General features: G+C 47.0%; 1 protein-coding gene across 3 annotated transcripts in view; it reads left to right on the plus strand.

Moving 5' to 3' along the window:
• The first annotated feature begins 2514 nt into the window (after positions 1 to 2514).
• ZMIZ2 (zinc finger MIZ-type containing 2) overlaps positions 2515 to 26725 on the plus strand; it is a 58374-nt gene continuing 34163 nt past the window's right edge. The window contains exons 1-2 of one of the 3 annotated variants that reach the window (XM_040414580.1): positions 2572 to 2588; positions 2863 to 2970. The gene's annotated coding sequence lies outside the window, so the exon portion shown is untranslated. The other 2 variants (XM_040414581.1, XM_040414579.1) reach the window with 2 other exon arrangements.

Here is a 26725-nt window from a genome sequence, read left to right on the forward strand (position 1 = left end):
GGATTCAGCTGCGGGATCGGAGTGCCACCAGTGCAGAGCTTGCTCAGGAATGGCAGCAGGCAGGTGTGAGCGCATCTGCACGCACAGTGAGGCGAAGACTTTTGGAAGATGGCCTGGTGTCAAGGACAGCAAAGAAGCCACTTCTCTCCAAAAAAAACATCAGGGACAGATTGATCTTCTGCAGAAAGTATGGTGAATGGACTGCTGAGGACTGGGGCAAAGTCATATTCTCCGATGAAGCCTCTTTCCGATTGTTTGGGGCATCTGGAAAAAGGCTTGTCCGGAGAAGAAAAGGTGAGCGCTACCATCAGTCCTGTGTCATGCCAACAGTAAAGCATCCTGAGACCATTCATGTGTGGGGTTGCTTCTCATCCAAGGGAGTGGGCTCACTCACAATTTTGCCCAAAAACACAGCCATGAATAAAGAATGGTACCAAAACACCCTCCAACAGCAACTTCATCCAACAATCCAACAACAGTTTGGTGAAGAACAATGCATTTTCCAGCACGATGGAGCACCGTGCCATAAGGCAAAAGTGATAACTAAGTGGCTCGGGGACCAAAACGTTGACATTTTGGGTCCATGGCCTGGAAATTCCCCAGATCTTAATCCCATTGAGAACTTGTGGTCAATCCTCAAGAGGCGGGTGGACAAACAAAAACCCACTAATTCTGACAAACTCCAAGAAGTGATTATGAAAGAATGGGTTGCTATCAGTCAGGAATTGGCCCAGAAGTTGATTGAGAGCATGCCCAGTCGAATTGCAGAGGTCCTGAAAAAGAAGGGCCAACACTGCAAATACTGACTCTTTGCATAAATGTCATGTAATTGTCGATAAAAGCCTTTGAAACGTATGAAGTGCGTGTAATTATATTTCACTACATCACAGAAACAACTGAAACAAAGATCTAAAAGCAGTTTAGCAGCAAACTTTGTGAAAACTAATATTTGTGTCATTCTCAAAACTTTTGGCCACGACTGTACACAACACCTTAACCCAAACCCGAACTTCTGTGAAGAAGTCCAGGTTCAGGTTTGGGTACCCAACATGCCGATATTTCTCACGCGCGTGCAAAACGCATTAAAACACTTTGCACTCGCGGGGAAAAATTGTGCATTTTCCCGCAACGCACCCGCTTCTTTTTCCCGCAACGTCCGTGTGAAAGAGGCCTAAGGCTACTTTCACACTTGCGTTTGGTGCTGATCCGTCATGGATCTACACAGACGGATCTGTTCAGATAATACAAACGTCTGCATCCGTTCAGAACGGATCTGTTTGTATCATCTTTAACATAGCCAAGACGGATCCTTCTTGAACACCATTGAAAGTCAATGGGGGACGGATCCGTTTTCTATTGTGCCAGATTGTTTTATAGAAAACGGATCCTTCCCCATTGACTTACATTATGTGCCAGGACGGATCCGTTTGGCTCAGTTTCGTCAGACGGACACCAAAACGCTGCAGTCCGCCTCCAGAGCGGCATGGTGACTGAACGGAGGCAAACTGATGGATTCTGAGCGGATCCTTTTCCATCCAGAATGCATTAGGGCAAAACTGATCCGTTTTGGACCGCTTGTGAGAGCCCTGAACGGATCTCACAACCGGAAAGCCGAAACGCCAGTGTGAAGGTAGCCTAAGCCACACCTGTGCCATATCCAATCTGATATGCCACACCTGGGAGGTCGGATGGATTATCTCAGCAAAGGAGAAGTGCTCACTAACAGATTTAGACAGATTTATGAACAGTATTTGAGAGTAATGGGTCTTTTGTGTAAGTAGAAAATGTTTCAGATCTTTGAGTTCAGCTCATACAAAATGGGAGCAAAACCGAAAGTGTTACGTTTATGTTTTTGTTCAGTGTATGTTTGGCGGGGCCCCTGTCAATCTTCAGGGGAGCAGCACTGCAGTTACCAGCTCTGTCCACTGCACAATGAGTGGCGCTGTTCTGGTGCAGCATGTTAACGTGGGGGCTTCTACAGCAGATTCTCCAACTGGAGGGTGGAAAACGTGCAGCTTATCACAGCGGCAGGAAAGCGGATGAGATTTTTAACAAATGTAATCCACACTGTGCGGAAAAAACCTGTGTGTGAATTCAGCCCTGCGGATTTAAAATCGGTTCACGTTGCGGATTGTCAGCGACGATTTCACCATTTGCAACGAGGAGGCTAAAATCTGCCCCAAAATAGGATGCGGATTTTTGCACTTATTTCACGTCCCCTTGGTTCTGGTATCTGTATAAATGGGGGTCTGGTGTGGGGTCTACAGTCATTTGGGGGGGGAGGGGAGGACATACGTGCAGTATCTGATTCTCGTCCCTCGCGATGATTCGCACTTCGCGATCACTCCCGGGCGCTAACGGGTTAAGCACTTCCGTCTAGCGATACAATGTAGCGCCCATCCCCCCCTCGCACGTTAGCGGCTCGATGATCTCGGCGCTTTTCTGCTCTGGCCTGGCGCGGCCTGGGGTTTCGGGAGAGTGGGGGGCGTGGCCTGGAACGGCAGGAGAAGAAGGGAGGCTCGTGAATATTAATGAGCGGCAGCATTGTGCAATTGGAGATGAGACGGTGAGGCTGGAGGAGAGAGGAGGTGGGTGAGCGGCTGCAGCAGCATGGGGTACAGGAGCTGAGCGCGCTGCCAACGGGTCTCGGTTTCTGCTCCTCATTGTCACTTGATTGCTGTGTCTATCTGGCTGGCACTTCCCTCTGCCCCTCCCCCACCCATCCTCCCCGCACTGCACCCTCTCACTGCATATGCACTGCACCTTCCTCCCTTCCCTGTGCAGTGCATGCTCTGCACCTCCTCACCTTCCCTGTGCCTCCTCCTTTGTGCCAGGGGCTTACCCCCTTCTCCCTCTTCTCAGTTCCTGCTTGGGATATTTTGGGTGCAGAAGTCCTCCCCCCAGCTCAGAAGGTTCAGTAGTATGGGGAGGTGAGATTGTATCGCAGCCTGATACAGCTTCTTGGGCAAGGTAAGTGCACACATTGTGGTCTTCCTGTAGTAGATCATTTCTGATGGCATAGACTTGGTGTGCAGGTGCCAGGTGTCTTGTGGGCACCAGCCGTGTGCAGCTTGACAAGTGAAGGCTATGGAGAAGAACCTATCCTCAAATGTGTCTGAGGATCTGACCGTGCCATCCTCTGATTGTCCCTTGGCATGCTAGATCTTGATACGGTGTGACGTACCTGGCGGCATGAAAGTCCATGTGTGATCTTGGTCTTTGTACGGTCAGGCGAGGAGATGGCTATGTCATCTGTAGGCTACGGTTGAGGTGGATGACTTTGGTCTTCAGCCTGGAGGGGGGTTATGGTTGGCCACTTTCATGTGTATGGTTAGGACATTGGGTAGGTTGTTATCTCGTAGTCATGGCGGAGACAAACGTGTGCGGTGTAGGAGCAGTTGAAGGATATTTTTGGTCAGTGTGTTGAAGGACTTGGTCACATCTCATGGCTATTATAGGGCATGGTCCACTGAAGGGTAGGTTCGAATATGCGTTCTGAAATATGTTTGCCTGATCCAGCGGAGGAACAGGCTACTGGGTTTCACGGTATCCGGTATAGCTGGATACTACCAGACCCCAGTGACTATAATGGAATCTGGTGGCGATCCAGCCAACAGCCAGATGAATGCAGTTTTTCCGCCATACAGATACCTCTGTGTGGCCAGCTCTGTGGATATGCTTGGGGCATGGCCAGCTCTGTGGATATGCTTGGGGCATGGCCAGCTCTGTGGATATGCTTGGGGCATGGCCAGCTCTGTGGATATGCTTGGGGCATGGCCAGCTCTGTGGATATGCTTGGGGCATGGCCAGCTCTGTGGATATGCTTGGGGCATGGCCAGCTCTGTGGATATGCTTGGGGCATGGCCAGCTCTGTGGATATGGTTGGAATATTTGGTTATTGGGCATGGGTAGTTACAGATGGGTCACCTGACTGTCCAAGTTGGGCAGTATAAAATGGTATAATACGATTTTGGGTCAACTAGATAAAGGCAACGATATGCGGATAGATTAGGATGGGTCCTTTTGGCTTCTAACATCTATGGTCAGTTGATTGCTATGAAGTATGGTCATCAGGGTTTTGGCTGGGTCACTGGATGGTGACATGGACTGTTGATGGTTACAGTTCATATTTTGTGGTTGGGTCTTGACCTACTCATTGTTTTTCATGTCAGTTGACCAACTTTGAGAAGTGGTTAGTAGTTCACGTTGGCAGAACACATGCTGTAGCGCCCCCCCTGGCAATGTGTGTTGTGCTTGGTATGGCATGGATTGTGTCTGTTTACTCGTATGGGCCAGGGAAGCTTTGACGTATACTGTACATCGCGACCTAGCATACCCATAGGGTCCTAGTGGCAAAATAAATTTTCAAGAGTGCCCTTTCCTGGATCCATCAGGCTGGTGTATGTTGTAGTCATCCATTGGAGGTATACCTCAAGAAATAACCTGGCTAAGATAAGGGGTCTAGAGTTAGGGTTCCCCTCTCTGTGACGCATTTATGCTCTACTACAGTAACTGGAAGGGGCAGTGTTAATAGGACCACACTGGAGAGGTTGAGTAGAAACGTTCCATTTGATTTGCTCAGTTGGTTGACGATTGTTACGTCTCTTGTAACCGCTAATTTCGGAAGGAACAGTCTTGGGTCGAACTTAATGAGTCTGTTAATTGAGATGGGATGAGGACATCCCTATTCTGGCCATACACTTAAGAGGTGGGAGTTGAGTGCCTGCCTGATGCTTCTGACTCCACTTATGTCTGAGTGACCCAGAATTGGCCAGGTATGATCGAGTACCGTACAACCCACTATACCCATGCACGTTACGCTCACCGTCTCCTGACTCCGCCCATAAAGGTGGCAGTAGACACCTCTGGCAATGGCTTATTTCCTTGGGGGGGGGGGGTGAAAGGATTGAACGACTATTGTGCTGCCCTCATACATATTTGATCGCTCAGCGACATATGCGGTGTGGTGTCCTATCAAATACTTGTGTCGGGTGTATGGAGATTTTTGTTTTAGGATTTTTGGAAGTCATTGTTTGTGAATCTATGGAGGCAATGTCTCTTGACTGCAAGCTTAAAGGGGTATTCCAGTAACAACAAGTTATGCACTGGGATAGGGAACACCCATGGTCACAAGAACAGAGCAGGGGTTCAGTTTCCATATTGATTCTCCAGTTCAGTGCCGCGCTTGGCTATCTAAGGCCGTCCAATAGAATTTGGATGGGGCATCAGTGTGCACGCTTGACCACTACTCCCATCAAATGAGGGACCTGTAACCCCCCATTCTCTTGATCAGTGGGTATAGTTTGGACCCCCACGAGTTAACAGTGATTTCCCCCCTCTCCAGTGGATAGATTATTTGTTGTAGCTGGAATACCCTTTAAACCGGTCATACACATTAGATAATTGTCGGCTGACACTCCGAATATCGACTTGCCCCTGATGGTAGATGTTGGGGGAGATCTCGGCTCCAGGAAAAACCTTAATTTGCCCGGAACGCTGCTACGGGTGCCGTGTTAGAACTCGGAGCTTGTATGGCGATGAGTACAAGTATGTGATTAGGCCCTGCACGTGGGGCAGAATATTCTGCTGTGGATCTGTTTGGATTTATCAGGGGTTAACGTGTAAACCCTCACACTGAAACAAGTGAAAATCCGTGAAATAAGTTGACAACCTGCAATTTAAAAAAAAATCTGAACCGCATCTCAATTTAGGGTAAATCTGAAGCTAATACCAAAGTGAGCATTATAGTAATGAAGTAAAGTACAGAATGTGTGGCCTCCCATTCCATATCCGCAGAGGTTGTTACCCTGCTGAATTCCAAGTTTGCCTAGTTATGTAATGATTAGAAATGAGCGAAGCCGAACTTTACAGATTCGGATTCAGCGTTCGGGCAGTGGCGGAATCCCGTTTTATGGATTCCGTTATAACGGAATATAACTGAATTCCATGACGGAAGCCTTTAAGAGGCCTTCCGTTTTGATCCGTCATAATGGAGGTCTATGGCCAAGCATAACGGATCCGTCTGGTTTCCGTTATGCTGGACTTTTTCGGGCAGGCATTTCAGTGTGTCTGTGGCTGAAGACCTGCCCCTCTCCCAGAACTTCCTGTTGAGTGTATGCCTGTGCACCTAGCCGTTCTGTAGCCGAAGATTGGGTAGAGTGGGGGGAGGGAGAAAGTGTCTGCAAGATCACAGGTAAACCTCTTATGCCACCTTGTAGATATAGCTCTGTGTGCCATGTTCTTGTTTTATGTTTTTGAGGGTTTAGTGTCCCCCTTTTTTAAAGGGATTGTCTAGCTTATTACAAGTGATGGCCTATTCTCAGATTTGGCAGGGTTCTGACACCCTACAGTAGCTCCGGCACCAGAACTTCTCGGCTCTGTCTTTCTGTAGTGGACAGAGCTGGGTAAGCAGTGCTGCAGTAACCAGATGTGTCCACTACACAATGGGTGGAGCTGTGTAGTGCCCGAGCTACTGCAGTACATCTGATCTGAGAGGGAAGGGGGGTGTTGGACACCCCCGCCAGACAGAAAAAACGAATGTAGACTGAGCACCAGTATGCATGTGCTGCTTCCTGTAACATGGCACACCAGTCAGTATATGTGCCCCAGTGTGGACTGGCTCATCAGAATGGTCTACCATGACTAACTATGTGAAGGTCATCTCTGTTTCACCCTCTAAAAATCGGTCATGTAAATTGGCCTATTGACTTTACAGAGATTTTCCAGGAGTATAATATTGATGACCTATTCTCAGGATGGGTCATCAGTATCTGATTGGGAACCCCGCCAATCAGCTCTGTGGGCTCCTCGCAGCTTAAGAAGCACAGCGCCGCTCATTGCATAGTGGCTGTCCTTGGTATTGCAGCCCAGGCCCATTCACTTGAATGGGACCGAGCAGCAAGTAGGCCATGTGACCGTTGATCGTGATGTCACGGGCCTAGGGAGAGCCCGCAGTGCTTCTTCAGGATCCCGTCTGACATGTATCGGGCTGTGTTCACAGCTGGGCTATTGGTTGCAGACATTTCTGCCAATGAACATTTGTTCCATATAAGGCCTCATGCACAAGACTGTTTTTCGGGTCCGCATCCGAGCCTCAGTTTTTGCGGCTCGGATGCGGACCCATTCACTTCAATGGGGCCGCAAAAGATGCGGACAGCACTCCGTGTGCTGTCCGCATCCGTTGCTCCGTTCTGGGGCCCCGCGAAAAAAATATAGCATGTCCTATTCTTGTCCGTTTTGCGGACAAGAATAGGCATGTCTACAATGGGCCACCCGTTCCGTTCTGCAAATTGCGGAAGGCACACGGGTGGCTTCTGTTTTTTGCGGATCCGTGGTTTGCGGTCCGCAAAAAAAAGCATGGCCTTATGCATGAGGCCTAACTGCGAGAGGTTGTTTCTGCAGCAATTGCATAGTTTTCTGCAAGCTCCGAAAATGTATGCGACTAGTCAGCTGTGTGTGAACCTGCCCTTAGGATACGGTATAGGAGCTCTCATGGTAGCTGGAGGCTGGAGCCCTTCTGTTGTGCAGGGGCTGGGGGGGTAGCTGCAGGGGATATGTTACTTCCCCATATTACTAGTAATCCCAGCCTCCACAGTTGTACGTCTCTGACCTTTTGTAATTCTTGCATTTCCTTGTTATGTTTTTTTTTTTTTTAAGTAGCTAAGGGGCAGGTCATGACAACCATGAAACGGAGGTGTTCACTGGAGGCCGTCCTGGAGTCAGATCAGCTGTTTGCTTAGTGTCGGCTTTAAAGCAGCACTCCGCCAACTTTTCCCCCCTTCAGTACAAGGTAGAGCAGGTAATTCAGCTTTATAGCTGAACTATCCTCCTGTTCCAGCCCGCCCCCCCACCGCAAGGGAATCGCACACTGTCTGCTATGTGGACCGCTCTGTATGTTCCTATGAGAGCTTGGATGTGACTCCCATAGGAATGCACAGAGAAATCGGCATCCGGTCTGTAGACATTGGATGGGAACTTGCCTTTTGTCCACTGCACATCCAGTCTCACTTACTTGAATGGATGCTGAGCTGCAGTACCCTGGCATGGCCACTACCCAATGGGTGGCGCTTCATTTTCTCCGACTTCGTCCTGGAGGTGGCCTCTTAGTCCCCGATTCTGCCAGGTGCGGAAGACCCTTTTCTCGACCACCTGTGACTCCATTGCAGAACACTACCGATGGCCGATAACGGCAAAAAATGGATGGTGCTGACCTTCAGGTTAAATTAAGAGATTTTAGGTTTACCTTCCTTTACGTAGAGCGCCCTTCTGCCCTGTGTATTGAAATCCTCTTCAGTTACCTCATAGACCTTGCACAATCCATTCCGTCCGTGTGCCAACTCGCTGCCAGGGCCACATGAGGACACTTAGGAGTCTGCTGGCATGACCTACTTTATCTATAGAGAGCCGCAGGCGTGGGTCGTCGCAATTTAGTTATATAATTAAAAGTAAAACAAAAGCACCCCTTATTCGTTCTAATATTTATTTCCCCCGCCCACCCCCCAAAATAATTTGTAACCCATTAATGAGGATTTCCGGGATGAGGATGATTCCTTCCAAAAACAGCCCTGTACCTGTCTATGGGTTTTTCCGGATATTGTAGCTGGGCTCCATGGAAGTGAATAGGACTGAGCTGTAATACCAGACACAACCTGTGGACAGGTGTGGTGCCAGCTCCGGCGTGTGTGTGTGTGTGTGAACTTGTGTTTTAGGTTCGGGTTATCAAAGAATCACAATATGGATTTATGGTGCGTGGTAGCTGAATCCATAATGCGATTCTTCGATAACCCGAACTTTAGACACCGAACTTTGAACACAAGTTCGCTCAAAACTACTAGCCACATCTCCTTGACCCTTTCAGACAGTTGATCTTGGGGGTGCTGGAGTCTGATCCCCCACTGATCCATTATTGATCGTCCCATAAACATCAAAGATACAAAATGTAAAGCTTAGATCTAGGGCAGGGATGGCCAACCTGAGACTCTCCATCTGTTGCAAAACTACAACTCCCAGCATTCCTAGACCAACAACAGCAGGGCATGGTGGGAGTTGTAGTTTTCGAACAGCTGGAGAGCCGCAGGTTGGCCATTCCTGATCTACAGTGTTTGGGGTCCTCGCACTGTACTGGGGTGTGACCTAGAAGGAATCCCAGTGTTTGTGATGTAGGAGTGCCACACTAGCGGCAATGAACTCCGGCAGGCGAACATGTCGTAGTTTTATTCCAGCCGACTCTCGGCATGTTTGCCGTGCTGCCGCCGGAACTCCGGCCCGCCCCCATTATAGTCAATGGGGCCAGAGCGGTAGTCCGGGGACACACGTGCACTAGCGGCAGCACGGATCCGACAGGCTGTTCACCCGCCGGAACAGCCTGCAGGAGTTCCTTGCCGCTAGTGTGAAACTAGCCTTAGATGGCATGGTGCAGTCCGCTGGCCATCTTTTGCATGTGTTATATGGTGTCTCCCAGCGGCCTCTATCACTTGCTCACCTTGTTCTGCCTCGTTATACAGTTTTTGTTTTTGGAAATTAGAGTCCATGCCGTCTTTTTCTGTCGGGAACATAAAACTGAGCATCTGACTGGTCATCGTGATTTAGCGTTTTCCAATTCTGTAATGCAGAATCTAAAACCCTTGTGCTTTCATTCCTGCTGACACAACGGCCTTCATACATATAAGCTAATGTGGGGGGGCACTTGTTGGAACAGATGATGCCCATTGTCTCTCCTGCTGATCAATACGCTTAATATGTGCTTATCCATGTACAGAATCTCCATATTTGTTGACACCCCCCCCCCCCCCCCCCCCCCCTTCACCAGAACATGGAAACGTAGTGTTGGAAACTGGTGGCAGTGCCTGTTGGTAGGCATCCAGACCACACCTGCAGAAATGGTTCATTATGGAAGTCTGGAGGCCTCACCATTAGATAATTAATTACGATACTAAAGTCCCTGTTTTTATGGATTTTTTTTTTTTTTTTCCCGTGAATTACTTTATAAGTGCTGTCTGCTAAGTGGTACCGTGTTGGTTGTCCTTCAGGGAATGTAAAGTAAAAAAAGGGGGGGGGGGGGGGGGGTTGTACATTAATTTAATTGAAACTCCTACATTATACTGTCCTTACATATTAGATGTAGGTTGACGAACGTGACGATTTTAGGTGGGATCGGTCAATCATTTAGTGAATATGGCAGCCTCTCCACTCTGACAACAGCAGATGTCGGGGGAGATGAGGATCGGGCTGTTGGATTGCAACATGCACAAAAAACGTGCATGTGTATGGGGGGGGGGATAGGTTGGGGAGAGAGATCTGTCCTCTGAACAAGTGCTCCACTACTGTCCTCATGTGTAGGGCCAACCTTGGGTAGGGAAAAGAGACCTTGAAGCCTTTAGTTCTAGAGTGCTACAGATGTACATTAAAAAATAGATGCCACTGAATGCTTTAGAAACAAGCCACGTTAGCTGTCTAGCTGATCTGACTGATGGTGAGAAGAAGTTGGTTGCGTATGGCCTGACTGGACCAGGCTGAGGAACCATATTGCCAGTGTGCCTACCAATTTGCTACTGGTGCCAGTAATATGTAGCTTGGGTTACTGCTAATGTCTGACTCTCGAAGGATTGTAATTTCAATCCTCAAATGCCACCTACAGACGGGCCTAATATGTGTGTTGGGGTCCATATTACGACCCTTGGGTCTTAGTTTTGGTGCATTATGGACATAATCTGTGTGTTCCATGCTGTATAGATGGAGGGTATCCTCCTGCATTGTGTGTTTTTCATACATAGACTACCTGCAAAATTTTTGTTGTCCAGGCTCTGTACACGGGGCTCTGCCGTGTACGTGAGGCCTAATTTTGTGTGATTCAGTTGTAGGTAATGACAGACTTGTTACAGCTTACAATGAAAACATTATATCCCATGTTAGACTATGGCCTGACTTGCCTTCTGTGGGGTTTGTCATACATGACATGGTGGTCATGGTGTGACTGATTTGGGTGTTGGTTGTGAACAGTGTTTCTTGAAAAACCTTTCAGATTATTGGAGTGGACATGGCCTAATAAACTCCCTTGTGTCCTCAGAATTACTTGGAAAGGTGACCACTATCTGTACTACCAGGGTCCAGTAGATTTTGACCATGGCTGCCAATATGGAATAGTCTACTCATTTTCCCTCAAGCTAAGCGGATTAGCTTGAGGAACCTCTCTAGATATGAAAATATGGGGCCTCTGCTATGACTATCTTCAAGTCCTTATCGTATTGATCGCCTTTTAGGTCAGGGCTTGAGAAATCCCAGCAGCCATTTAGTACATAGATATGTCATTAGTGCCCGTTTGGGTTGTTTTTCTATTGATTTCTATTAAACGTACTCTTGATGAGCTACCAAAGGGGAGAGGTATAATATGTGCTCCTTGATAGGTTGTACCTGGCTCCTAAAGGCTTTTATGTATTTTGTCCCTCTTTGTCTTAGGGCGGGCTCTCTGGTTTGGTTGATCGTTTGTTAGAAGACCCACCAATCATGCATTTTGGAAATGACTGTCCAAACCACAGATGGTTCATTGGTAGTTTGGAGTCATTTCATGACTTTACTGGTGATTTTATTATGACTGAGATATATTAGGTTACACGTTTTTGTTTTCTAAGGCTACTTTCACACTTGCGGCAGAGAGATCCGGCAAGCAGTTCCGTCGCCGGAACTGCCTGCCGGATCAGGCAAAATGTATGCTAACTGATGGCATTAGGCTACTTTCACACTTGCGGCAGAGAGATCCGGCAAGCAGTTCCGTCGCCGGAACTGCCTGCCGGATCAGGCAAAATGTATGCTAACTGATGGCATTAGTAAGACTGATCAGGATCCTGATCAGTCTTAAAAATGCCTGATCAGTCGAAAAAATGCATTGAAATGCCGGATCCGTCTTTCCGGTGTCATCCGGCAAAAACGGATCCGGCATTTATTTTTTCACCTTTTTTTCAGTATGCGCATACCGGAAGGACGGATCCGGCATTCCGGTATTCTGAATGCCGGATCCGGCACTAATACATTCCTATGGGAAAAAATGCCTGATCCGGCATTCAGGCAAGTCTTCAGTTTTTTTAGCCGGAGATAAAACCGTAGCATGCTACGGTTTTCTCTTTTGCCTGATCAGTCAAAACGACTGAACTGAAGACATCCTGATGCAAACTGAACGGATTACTCTCCATTCAGAATGCATGGGGACATACCTGATCAGTTCTTTTCCGGTATAGAGCCCCCGTGACGGAACTCTATGCCGGAAAAGAACAACGCAAGTGTGAAAGTAGCCTTAGTAAGACTGATCAGTCGAAAAAATGCATTGAAATGCCGGATCCGTCTTTCCGGTGTCATCCGGCAAAAACGGATCCGGCATTTTATTTTTTCACCTTTTTTTTAGTCTGCACATACCGGAAGGACGGATCCGGCATTCCGGTATTCTGAATGCCGGATCCGGCACTAATACATTCCTATGGGAAAAAATGCCTGATCCGGCATTCAGGCAAGTCTTCTTCAGTTTTTTTTAGCCGGAGATAAAACCGTAGCATGCTATGGTTTTCTCTTTTGCCTGATCAGTCAAAACGACTGAACTGAAGACTTCCTGATGCAAACTGAACGGATTACTCTCCATTCAGAATGCATAGGGACATACCTGATCAGGATTCTTCCGGTATAGAGCCCCTGTGACGGAACTCTATGCCGGAAAAGAACAACGCAAGTGTGAAAGTAGCCTAAATCTACCATTCCAGTAGCATGGCATGGTCATTTAGGGCTCATGCACACCACCATCTCAGTTTTTGCAGTCCACAAATCACAGATCGACAAAACATGGACACGAACTAAGATCCTACCTTTATTTATTTTATTTATTTTTACTCCACAAATGTCCTATTCCTTTCACAAAACAGACAAGAATAGGACATGTTCTATTATTTTTGTGGGGCCGCAGAACAGACCTATGGATGCGGAGAGCACACGAGGGGACCTCTGGAGACGTGATGCCTGACTGTTAGAGAAATTACAGGAATACTAGCAGAAAAATCTCAACCTGTAGAGATCACTAAATTGTTGTTTGGTGAAGGACTGAGTAACGTTGGTCCAGGTGAATACTAGCTCTTGAAAAATGCAAACAATATTTGCATGGTGGCCTCTTGTACGTATTGCTTATACATCCTCTTGTACATGCGCTGAAGATCGGAGAACAAACATTCGTTGCTGAAGAATTTTTACATTGGGCAACAAGTCGGGTTTAACACTAAAGAATGTTGTTTTTCCAACACCAGAGTGTTCTTCCACTCCGCAGAATCTTTCTGATCATCTCTGGGCTTTCATGGAGTTGACTAAATCCACTGGCTGCTGAATCCTAAAATATATTATATATTAGATTATTCCGGTTGGTTAAAGTGATCTCTTATCCACAGTATAGGGACTAACTATCAGATCGGTGGGATTCCTACCACTGGGACCCCCACCGATCACGAGAGCGGGCCTCCGTACCACCTGGCATTCATGTGGTCGCTCCATTCATCTCTATGGGAAACATAGAATGTGTCGGCAGATAAGAACCATTTGGCCCATCTAGTCTGCCCAATATACTGAATACTATGGATAGCCCCTGGCCCTATCTTATATGAAGGATGGCCTTATGCCTATCCCATGCATGCTTAAACCCCTTCACTGTATTTGCAGCTACCACTTCTGCAGGAAGGCTATTCCATGCATCCACTACTCTCTCAGTAAAGTAATACTTCCTGATATTACTTTTAAACCTTTGCCCCTCTAATTTAAAACTATGTCCTCTTGTAGCAGTTTTTCTTCTTTTAAATATTCTCTCCTCTTTTACCTTGCTGATTCCCTTTATGTATTTAAAGGTTTCTATCATATACCCTCTGTCTTCCAATAGTACAGCGCTCAGCTATCTCCAGAACTCCTATAGAAATTAATGGAGCGGCCATGTGCGACCGGCCGCTCCGTTCTTTTCAGGGAAGCTGCAGGGGGTACGGGGCTTCCATTCTTGTGATCGGTCAGGGTCCCAACAGTAGGATAGGGGATAACTTTAACCAACTGGAATACCCCTTTAAGCAATATTAATCGGTACAGAAGATGGAACAGACCTTGAGACTACCCCACACAGTTTTTTGAGTTGTCATGATTTGGACGAAATTAGGTCTTAGGTGCTTGAAGAGTCTCTGGGCAGGAACATTGGGGGTGGAAGATTAAGCATTGCCTGGAGTTACACCTTAAGAAAAGACTTGTCCGTTTTGTCACAAGACCTTATGCAGAACCGTTTAGTGATGGGAATATGCAGCATTCCTTGGCCATTAACCTCCTTGTCTACATTGCCTACTGGCTATTTGTGTAGATGTGGAACTCTAGTCACTCTTGTTTACTTGAGCTCCAGTGATGTTGGGCTTTATTAGAACATATTCTACTGTATTACAGATGGCTAATTTTGTTCTTGCGTCCAGGTATATGCTGGTTGTGGTGGTACAGATTATGTTCTAGTTTAACATGGTGACTCCAGTTCTTGCCAACGTCCAGATTTGTAATTGTTTACCACCTAGTAGCTCTGCTAGGAACCACCAACATCTCTGCAGGTTTACTTACCTCACAGGGAGGGGAAATGTTTGCCTGATGCCTCCTTCCAGGACACAGTGATGTTTATCAATGATTAGCAGGTAGGTTAACGTTTACCAGCGCCTTGTAATGTTTGTACTTTTCCACACTCACCGCTATAGTATGCGAGTTTTTGTGTTTAGTCTTTATTTTTATGGAATATGCTCCTTAAACTTTCCCCTCTTCCAGTGGTACTGTTTTCAATGATATTGGTAGTCTCAAAGTTTTAAAGAAGGAACAGTTGGACAGAAATTTTTAGAAACTGACCGACACCTAAATCTGGCCACACACCTTGTTGGCCAACTCTGCCGATTGGCACAACTGGCCAAGTTTTCTAATTTGCTTCCCGACTCCCACCTGATGGCAGATTTTGGAGGGGGGAGAGGGTGGTTGGAATTCAAAATGCCCGATCGGGAAATGTGTTGCTTTCTCCCTCCTGAGATGATTGGGCAAGTGTGTATTCTGGTGGAAAAATCTAAATGCATAGCTGAAAGCTATTTTTCCTGATTTCTCTCAACCACCATCCCATACACATGCAGGCTCTGCTGAGTGTGCATGTGTTGCCAATGGGAAGAGGAGAGTAAACCGCGGCCATACTCCTCTGTTATCGGCCTATCCTTCATTTGCTTTGGTGGGCGAGTCCCGTATGTGTTAAATGGTCAGCAGGCCCTGCCGAAATCATCAGGTTCAGCCAACATTTACCTAATATGTATGGGCAACTTGAAGTTTACCAGTAATGCAACATTTTTTATATATATATATATTTTTCAATCCAGTTTAAGCTATGGAAATATTGTTTATCCCCTGCTTCAAGGGATTGTCCATTTGTTAGATACCATTGCTTGACTGACTAGTTGTGCCCTTGCCTAGCTATGTATTTGGCTACTCTGTAGACGGCGAGTTTCTGTTTCCATCAGTGTATTGGCTAATGATTTTAAATAAAGCTACGAGCCATGATGTGGCAGGTTAAAAGAACGTACTTGCCATAGGTACAATTTTGGGTGACCAGAGGGGTTGTCTCTAGCCTCCATACTACCAAACAGGAATGTGGCAGTAGGAAGTTCTGTAAGTGCAGGTGGAAAACGGCACTTGGCAAGGGGACATTTTGAAGTCTGCTCCCTACAACCTGCAGCCCGGCCTGTCCTTTAGGAAATTTTAATTGTTACTGCTATGTCTATTGCATAAAATGTCTGTGGCTGGCTTTAGGTGAGCATGCATGTTATGTTTGCGGTTTCATAGTGCTACCACATAGCTTTATAAAGCGCACATAAGACACACGTTTCAGGCCATAAAAGGGAATCACTGCTGCTAGGAATAAAAATAACCTACACATCGAGCCCCTTCTATATCACGGATAGGACAACGTAGATTTTTGTTGCCTTCAGGGAAATCATGTGGGCGGTCATCGTGCTCCAGTTAGCTATAGATTCTCAGATAGACGTGGACGTTTCATGTGAATTCCATGTTCTTGGAAATGCCATAGATGCTCTTTATTTTTGCTCCCTATATGGGTTGACTTTTTGGATTGCAGAATAGGAAAGTTTTTCCCACACTATCCTCTACATAAACCAAGGGAGACCCTAGTATGTCCTTCACCTTGTGCCTATACTTGTGGATGTCATGTAGGCCATCACATATCTTAGCCCACATTGTACCAAAGGGTTAACCATGAAATCATTTTTTATTTCTCAAATTTCTTCTCCACAGATATGCTGATCCATACATAGATGAAATTGATATCTCTTGTTAATATAGTATTGGCAGTATAGTTTTTTTTTTTTTTTTAATTGAGTCTTGATGCATTATTTACATTCCTAAAATATGAGACCATGATGTGGTGCACCTGCTGGCATGACATTCTTAATTCCATAGGGAAGGGCTAGCAAGGCTCCGTTTCCCCCACCAGTAACTATTTCAACTGGTTTGTGACTCTGCTTAGTAGACAAGAAGGTAATGCCAATCTGTGAAAACACAATCTAATCTACAGGAAACGTATGCTCTTCTGCAAAAATAAATAAAATGCACCAAGAAAGAGTTGGGATGGAATGAAATTTTGTGTGAATATAATGATAGATGGAAGTGATGACTATTAGAAAGGAGAAGTTTATTGGGAAAAACTTAACAATGGAATGGAGGCTGTAGTACCCTGTTGTGCCACCTCTAGTCTGGTTACAGGATGAAATACGGCCTCTAGTCTGGTTACAGGATGAAATACGGCCTCTAGTCTGGATACAGGATGAAATACGGCCTCTAGTCTGGATACAGGATGAAATACGGCCTCTAGTCTGGATACAGGATGAAATACGGCCTCTAGTCTGGATACAGGATGAAATACGGCCTCTAGTCTGGATACAGGATGAAATACGGCCTCTAGTCTGGATACGGGATGACCTATGGTTGGACATGGAGACATACAGGTTCTGCATGGTCTGCTATGACACATTTGCCTACAGATCGTGCAATTGGGCCTGTAGATCCTGCACTCTTTCACGTTGCCAAACCTGGCGTCTCATGTTTGATCAGCGATAAATCAGGTGACCGGGCAGCCAACGAATTGTTGTAATCTGGTGGAGATGTTCCTGGGAAGCCCTTGTTATATGTGGGCCAGCATTATCCTGCTGAAAAATGCCAGTCGGAAGCCCTGCTATGAGGGGAACACATGAGGCCACAGGATGTCCTGCACATATCGCAGAGCTGTTAGTGTCCCTTGTGTCACTGCTAGGGGTGTCCGACTGTTGTATGCGGTGGCTCTCCAGATCATCACACCAGCAGTCGGGACAGTGTGTCGCTGCACAGCAATGAAGGGACTGAAGCGCTCACCACAAGACCTCCATTCTTGAAATTGACTGTCGTCCAATCCGAAACAGAACCTGGATTCATCACTAAAGATGATATGGTTCCAGTCCATAGTGGTCCAGGTTTCTCATTCACAATACAACTGCAAATGAAGCTCAGTGGCTGGCTTTTAATGGCAGGGCATGTAATGGGTGCAGTGATGCCAAATTTCCGCCGGCTAAGCATCTGGAAATGGTCCGGGCAGAGACAGGGGTGTAATGAAGGTGCAACCTATGTCTGAATGGTGGACAACAAAACTGTGGGATCTGCTCGTGCTTCTCAACTGATCACGCTCTACTGATGGTAGGTCTAGAGCCTGTTTGCCATGGGTGCCTGCCCTCATGAAACCACTACTCCCCAATACCTCTGAAAAACAGGGTTTCTCAACTCTGGTCTTCGGGACACAGCTACCGGTCAGGATTTGAGAATATCCCACAGAATGAACACCTGTGGTAAGTCCTGATGCATAGATGCTAATTATATCACCTGCTCAATACTAAGGTAATCCTGAAAACATGACTGGTAAGTGGGTCCCCGGAGTTGAGAAACCCTGCCCTAAAAGCTCGGCCAGAAAAGCTTGGATGGCGGGCAGTTCATTGAAATGATCATCCAGCTTTTCTCAGTCTAAAGATGCCCCTTCTCAGTCTGTCAGCTGGGCAAAATGTCGTAGAGGCATGTTTAGCAATAGGTGATCTCTCACCAAGAGGAACACTACTCAAAAGTAGCTCCTTAGAGCCTTTTTATAGGGCAGTTAGGGAAGCAATGTTACTAAGGGCTCTTTCACACCTACGTTATTGTCTTCCGGCATAGAGTTCCGTCGTCGGGGCTCTATGCCGGAAGAATCCTGATCAGGATTATCCTAATGCATTCTGAATGGAGAGAAATCCGTTCAGGATGTCTTCAGTTCCGGAACGTTTTTTGGCCGGAGAAAATACCGCAGCATGCTGCGCTTTTTGCTCCGGCCAAAAATCCGGAACACTTGCCGCAAGGCCGGATCCGGAATTAATGCCCTTTGGAAGGCATTGATCCGGATCCGGCCTTAAGCTAAACGTCGTTTCGGCGCATTGCCGGAGCCGACATTTAGCTTTTTCTGAATGGTTACCATGGCTGCCGGGACGCTAAAGTCCTGACAGCCATGGTAAAGTGTAGCGGGGAGCGGGGGAGCAGTATACTTACCGTCCGTGCGGCTCCCCGGACGCTCCAGAGTGACGTCAGGGCGCCCCAAGTGCATGGATCATGTGATCGCATGGATCACGTCATCCATGCGCATGGGGCGCTCTGACGTCATTCTGGAGCGCCCCGGGAGCCGCACGGACTGTAAGTATACCGCTTCCCCGCTCCTACTATGGCAACCAGGACTTTAATAGCGTCCTGGGTGCCATAGTAACACTGAAAGCATTTGGAAGACGGTTCCGTCTTCAAATGCTTTCAGTACACTTGCGTTTTTCCGGATCCGGCAGGCACCTCCGGCAACGGAAGTGCATGCCGGATCCCAACAACGCAAGTGTGAAAGAGGCCTTGGTCTTGTGCCAAGAACCAGTATCTTTTCCCACAGATCTATGTCGGTGTGCTCAGCTCCTCCTGCTCTACTGCATGCTGCCCACAGATCAGACACCATGTTCAACATGACAGGTTCCCGTTAAAGAAGCGATGGTGACGTGTCATAAGGGTGAACATGATGAACTTCCACATTTTGTCCTGTGATCTCATCATTTGACAAAAGGGATTTCCAGATTGAGTAAAGAATCTGGTGATACCAGCGCCATGTCTAAAGTTGCTCAAAGATGTTTTTCAGTGCGATCCTCTAATGTATAAGTTGGTACCAGACTCTCACCCAATGTATAATGTGTGCAACGGCTGAAGGGTAGATTTCCTTTAAAGGGGGTTCTAGCATCTGATCGGCGGGGGTATGACACCCGGGACCCCCGCCGATCAGCTGTTTGAGAAGGCAGCGGTGCTGGCAGCAGCGCCGCGGCCTTCTTACTGTTTACCGCTGGCCCAGTGACGTCACGACTAGTATCAACTGGCCTGGGCGGGGCTAAGCTCCATTCAAGTGAACAGAGCTTAGCCACGCCTATTTTCCAGGTTCAGAACATTGATGGCCTATTCTCTGAATAGGTCATCAGTATCACATCAGTGGGCATTCAACAACCCCCCCCCGCACCCTGGCTGAGCAGCGTGCCATCTGTTTCCATCCTGTTTATTTCTGACTTTATAGCGCGATCAGGTCTTTGTCTATGATTTAGGTTGAATATATGTGTTGGTCGGTCACCACTGTGGTGTCCAGCCTGTTTACAGCAAGTTTATGACCGGTTATAAAAAATCTGATCAGCAGGAAGCCACCTGCTGAGACTCCCCTCCCCCCACCACTTCTTTTTTTTTTTTATATATAAAGGTGGAGTTCCTGTTAACCCTGCACTGAGTGGGGGTTGCATCATGTGTGGTCCTTTTTTGTGTTGGCAATTGGCTCATATCCCAAATTTTGAAAATCGTCCTATGAAAACCCCTTAAAGGGGTAATCCCAACTGGACATTTTTATGCGATATGGGTAGGCCATGCCATAAATGTCGGATGGTTGCTGGTCCCATCTTAAGAACATGGCCCTATCATGAACTGCGAGTATGCTGCGCATGTGCAGCGCCCTCACTATTCACTGCTGTGGGACTTCTGAAAATAGCTGAGAGTACGTTCAGCTATTTTCAGACGTTCCATAGTCGTGAACGGAAAAAGCTTGACATGCACGGCGTGCGCTTGTTCTTAATAGAGCAAGATGGTGGGACTAGAACCTATCGGACATATCGATATACCACAAATGTCCAGATGGAAATACCCTTTTAAAGAGGACCTGCCCCCTCTACTGACAAGTCTGTTTTAGTAACTACTTGCATTCCCCGTGTAATAATTCTGACGCATCTCTTTTTAATCACTCTATGTTGCTCCATTCCTTTATTATTCCTACTAGAAGTTCTAAATTACTAGCAGTTTGCAAATGAGCGTTACCGGTTGGGGGTGGTATCCCTGCACAGTCTGACATTGGCAGCACTAATTCAATGGTGTCAGACTGTGCAGGGATACCAACCCCAACCGGTAACGCTCATTTGCAAACTGCTAGTAATTTAGAACTTCTAGTAGGAATAATAAAGGAATGGAGCAACATAGTCCTAAGAATAGATGCTCCAGAATTGTTACATAGGGAATGCAGGAAGTTACTAAAACGGACATGTCAGGAGAGGTCCGCTTTAAGTAGTCGTCTTACCAGGGTTGTCGCCCAGTTGGGTTCTTAGCAGCACATTTAGGCCTCTGGTAAAGCTGTATGTGAAGTGTTCTCTAACTGCTGTATAAAAGTGAGATTTTTCCACTCAGGACTTTAGGAAAGCTGGATACAGTGCATGGTATGAATAATGAACTGATAAAGTGAAGTTTTAGTAACCTAATAGGAGGAAAACTTGGTGACTTTTGCTGTTCCCCGGCCATAGTGAGTGCACGCAGAGCGCTAGAGGAAAAGGAAACCGCATGCTCTACAGACAAGGGAAGGTGTACCACCATCTGTGGAGTCAGTCTCTTCCTCTTACTAAAATATCAGCCTGGATTGTGCAAAATACTGAATGAGCTGGTTATTGTCCCTGTGAATCAAATTTCACATTCTCCTTATTTTACCTAAACATTTAGTTTTTTGTCTAAAATCCACATAAATGCAGTAATAAATTTCATAACGCCTAGCACCGCCACCGATCAGCTGTTTGAAGAGGTTAGCACCTTACCAAGCACAGCGCTGTACATTGTATAGTGGCTGTATTCACTTGAGTAGGACTGAGCTGCACCTAGGCCATGTGACTGATGAACATGATGTCACTGGCCTAGGTAGAGGCTGCAGTGATCACAGGAGCGCAGCTGCGTTTTCAAATGGCTGAATTGGTGGGGAAGCCGGGAGTCAGGCTTCCATGATCAGTTACTCAAGGCCTGTCCTGAGGGTAGAACATCAATATTCTGGTTCCAGAAAACCCATTTAACAATTATTGCCCCCCCCCCCCCCCCAGATTCGGGGGTGGGACATTTCATACCCCCCTCCCTCCAAGGTGTTTTACTGATTAAAGCTTCATTAGACCTACAAAGCAGGGACTGCCTTATGCAGAAGATGGCATCTAATCAATGTGCCAACCAAACTAAAGATAAGGTACTGCTTGATTTTTATTTATTTTTTTTAAAGGGGTTATCCAATGCCTAAAACATGCCTGGGCCCCCACATCGCGTGATGCTCGGGAGGCTGGTCCCTGTCGCGCCCTGCTATTGGCAGCCATGTGGGGGATCAGGAGCGACTCTGGTGCCAGGGAGCGGAGTAAGTATAATCCTATATGAGGGGCCTGGGCATTGGGGGGCATGTTTTAGACACTGGATAACCCCTTTCTTCATATTTGTCAATGAGAGTGGTAGCTCTGTTTATGATGGGCACTTATTTCAGACTTCTGTGTTCTGGGTCCACATGTGGAACCAATAGAGGTGAACACCAGAGCCGCCTTCTTGGGTCTTCACTCGGGCATTGGTACGGAGTGCAAATGGCCGCCCCCACACCGTGCAATGAGGGTGTTGATGCCCTCAGCGTCTCACACGCTGTCCTATCTCGGTGGACGGTTCCGCTGCTCTGAGTCATGAGCTTTGGCTCCCTCCTGGGCCCATGTTTCCATTCTCTAATGGACTACCTCATGATGTTGTCTGTTTGCCCTGTGGCAGCGACTGACTATAAGGCTCATCATCCTCCCGCTCCTGTGGTGCCTGCCTGTGTGACACAGATAGGGCTGAGGCGGGGGAGGTGTGACAGCCCTTCCACCTCAGGCTTCGCACAGCAGGTTGGACAGGGAGGGGGCAGGGAGAGAATTGGCAGACGTCCTGTGGATTTAAATAATTGGGAGAATTCCAAGTATCTTGTGTGACGAGCAAGAGAATTGTTCAAGGAGGACTAGATAGGGGGACGGAGGAGAGAGGCGGGCGCGGATAAGAATTTATTAGTGGAGGGGAGATAAGTTTGGAGCTTTCATAGCAGAGAGGCATGATGGGACAGAGGTGTGGTTGGGGGTTATCTTATGTCAGGACAGGCATTTGGTTGATATGTTAGTTATTTCCCAATATATGAACCTAACATAACACGGGCTTCATATACATGTAGACACTGTAAATCACTTGCAGGACCCACCGCAGACCACAAGCTGCTGCTTATGGACCGTGGTCTACAGGCTGTTGTAAAAGCAGGCCTTTAAAGGGAACCCATCATCAACGTTATGCTGCCCATACTAACTGCAGCATAAAGTAGAGATAAATGAATTTATTTCAGCGGTCTGTCATTTTTAAGTTAAAAGTAAGTGGTTGCCGAGAACCAACATTGCAGACCGGGCCTGGAAAAGAGTCCCGGCCACCTGAGAAGAGTCCTGGTTATCCATGAATTCCTGCTCTCCTGCTGATGACTGACAGTCTTCTACCTAGTTTTCTCCCTTTCTCTCTAGGAGAGATCTGCCAATCATCAGCAGATGGGCGAGAGAGCAGGAAATTATGGATAACCAGGACTCTTCTCAGGTGGATTTGGCCTGGGCTGTAATGAAATCGGCATTTGTCACTATTTTATGTGGCCCTAAGTAAGGTCAGCATAAAATTGAAGACTGGTCCCCTTTTAAGGGCTTGCCTATGATCTTTTTATATTGAGGAACTATGTGCAGGACAGGCGACACCCAGAACCCCCGCCACAATTAGCAGTTCCCGTGTAGCTCTAGCGCCCAAACTACACAGCTCCTCCCACTATGTAGTGGGCGCAGTTGATTACTGCAGTACTGCTCCCATTGAAGTGAATGGCCGCAGTGACCAGCTCTATTCATTAGCGTGGACAGAGCTGTGCAGGGCGTTGAACTCGCCGCTGATCAGATTTGAAAGGGGTTATTGAATCCCTATAATGACCCTCAGAATGCCTGGGCCCCTCCTCTAGAGCATACTTACCTGCATCTTGGCACCCCCACGTCCCTTTTGGATCCCTGCATGGCTGCCGCTGCATCTCCCCATTGCGTGGATCAAAACATCCGGCGAGAGAGGAGGAGGAGGGGGGGGGGGGCGAGCAGCCAATGGCAGGCCGCAACGGGGGCGAGAATCCCTAGCTTAATTGGATTACTGTTAAAAATGAAAATCGGGCACCATATAGTACATGACAATCTCTAACAAAGCTGCAACCAAGCCCTTTACCTCACATGGATCCGGTGCTTCCCTCTTTCGTTGTTCCAATTGCTCTGCTAGATGTATCTCAGGCAGGCAGCTTGGGGGGCGTGTGCTTTCTGCTGCAGCTCTCTGGCTATCACAGATCAGGAGCATGTGCGTCCACCTCAGTGAGGTGGACTGAGAAATGAAAACAAAAAACAGCAGGTGGGGCTATAGATTATTTTTTTAATTCTATGCAATTACAAACTGCCCGCCGGAACCAGTTGCTGGTTTGAAAACTGCTGAATATTTTTTTCTGGAACACCCCCTTTAAGGTTATTTTACATAGATTCCTGTCCGTAAGGATGTGCTGCTGACCAGTTATTTTCATGTCCACATAAACTATGTAGTCAATAACATGACCAGTTTGACGGCAGACGTGTTTACACGGGGCATTGCCTCAGAATGAACACTTGTAAGGGTACTTTCACACTAGCGTTTTTCTTTTCCGGTGCGGAGTTCCGTCCTAGAGGCTCAAATCCAGAAAAGAACTGATCAGTTTTATCCCCATGCATTCTGAATGGAGAGTAATCCGTTCAGGATGTCTTCAGTTCAGTCTTTTTGACTGATCAGGCTTTTCAGAAAACCGTAGCATGTTGTATTTTTACCTCCGGCCAAAAATCCGGAACACTTTGACTGAACGCCGGATCCGGCCTTTTTCCCATTGACTTGCATTAACGCCAGATCCGGCGCCGTGTGTTCCGTCAAACCGGATCCGGCTTTTAGATGTTAAACCCGAAAAATTTAAAAAAAAAAAAGTTAGTCCATAAATGGCGGATCAGTTTTTTCCAATGCATTTTTTCATTGTGATCAAAATCCTGATCAGGATTCAAATGTAATCCGTTTTTCCGGATTCGGCGGGCAGTTCCGGAGACGGAATTGAACGCCGGATTCAAACAACGCTAGTGTGAAAGTAGCCTAAGAACAATCATTCGCCCATGTAAAAGGGCCTCCAGTCTGCTTGCTCAGATCAGGCAATTGCTATGTAATCGATACTTTTAAGGCAGATCTCTAACTCCCACAATTTCCTGTGGATTTATTTTCCAGAGCTAAGGTTTCCGGCACACCGAAGCGGGAGTCTCTTTATCATAGTCTGTGTTCAGAATTGTGTATCAATTCTGGTGCCTTGGAGTTCTCCTTTTTAAAGGGATTCTGTCACCTGGATTTTGCCTATAGAGCTGCAGACATGCGCTTCTAGATCGCCACTAGCACGTCCGCAGTATACATTCCCCATAGCTCTGAGTGCTTTTATTGTATAAAAAAAACTATTATAGCAAGTAAGAAGCCCAAGGGGCTGTTACTAACACTTCTGGAGCCCAGCACCGCCCGCATCCTCTGAATCTCCTTCTTGCTCCCCGAAGTCACAAAGTTAGAGCGCTGTAATCTCGAAGCTAGCGCATGCGCAGTTCCTTGCCTGTTCCAGCATCAGCCTCAGGGAACGAACACTATTCGGCATACTCGCGCATGCGCGAGATTACGACGCTCTAACTTTGTGACGTCGGGGAGCAAGGAGGAGATTCGGAGGATGTGGGCGATGCTGGGCTCCTTCACGGTGGGCGAGCCTAGGCACCAGAAACGTTAGTAACAGCCCCTTGGGCACCTTACTTGCCTCATTTACATATATCTAAAATCGTTTTTTTGACACAATAATTCACACTAGCGTTTTTCTTTTCCGGTACTGAGTTCCGTCATAGGGGCTCAATACCAGGAAAGAACTGATCAGTTTTATCCCCATGCATTCTGACTGGAGAGTAATCCATTCAGGATGTCTTCAGCTCAGTCACTGAACGGCATGCTGCGGTATTATTGCTGTCCAAAATTCCGGATCAGTTGCCGGAATGCCGACTCTGTATTAATTTACATTGAAATGTATTAGTGCCGGATCCAGCATTAAAAATACCACAATGCCGAATCCGTCCTTCCGGTCTGTGCATACCGATTTAAAAATGTGAAAAATATATAACTGACCCGATTCTCCGATGACTGACATACGGCGAGACGTTTTTGCAATGCATTTGTAAGACTGATCCGCGTCCGTTTGCATGCAGATTGCCGGATCCGGCAGGCAGTTCCAGCGACGGAACTGCTTGCCGGATCACTTTGCCGCAAGTGTGAAAGTAGCCTTAAAGCACTCAGAGCTATGGGGAATGTATATTGCGGTCCAGGTCCTCGGTGTTTGAGCAGTTTGTGTACTTGAGTGTGCGTTTTGGCACCGCTTATCTTCTCTGTGGCAGGAATGATGAGAGCAAATGTTTGCAGAGCACCATAGCTGTGAACTCAACAGTAGTGTGTTGTCAGGGAGCGTGTGATCGCCAAGCACTGCAGACTTGTCGGCACAAACCTATAGGTGCCTCCAAAGAAGATTAAAACTGTTGTCCCATGAAAAATATTGTAAAATTTTCAAAGCAACACCTGGATTTGAATACTTTTATAACTGCACGTCATTAGAAAAGGTATTCTAGCGACGGAGTTAAGTGAAATCCATCTGTGTAGCGCTATCTGCTGTTTTTTCTTATTCTAATTTCTCTGTCCACCTCACTGAGGTGGACACACATGCTCAGTTCAGTCCTTAACACAACTGTAGAAAAAGGACACTCCCCCTGAGCTGCCAGCAGGAAATAAATCTAGAAGAGAAATGAATGGGGAGATCTCAAGATAAATGTGAGGTACAGCGCTGGTTCTAGCTTTGTTAGTACATGCAGTCTGACTTTTATTTTTTATATTAAAGGGGTTTTCTGAGATTGTTTAACTGATCTAACCTGTGGATAGGTCATCGGTATCTGATCGTGGGGGTCAGACACCCGGGACCCCCTACGTTCACCTGTTTGAGAAGGCACCAGCGCTTGTAGTAGCGTCACTGCCTTTTTGCAGCTTTCCTTAGGCCAGTGACGTCACGTTCATCGGTCACATGGCCTAGGCACAGCTCTGTTCCGTTGACGTGAATGGGGATGAGTGCGATACCAGGCAAACGCTATACAATGTACAGTACTGTGCTTGGTGAGCTGAGAGAAGTATGTGGCGCTATTGCAAGTGCAGGTGTTTTCTCAAA

Source organism: Bufo bufo, chromosome 1 (assembly GCF_905171765.1).
Source record: "Bufo bufo chromosome 1, aBufBuf1.1, whole genome shotgun sequence".
NCBI lineage: Eukaryota > Metazoa > Chordata > Amphibia > Anura > Bufonidae > Bufo > Bufo bufo.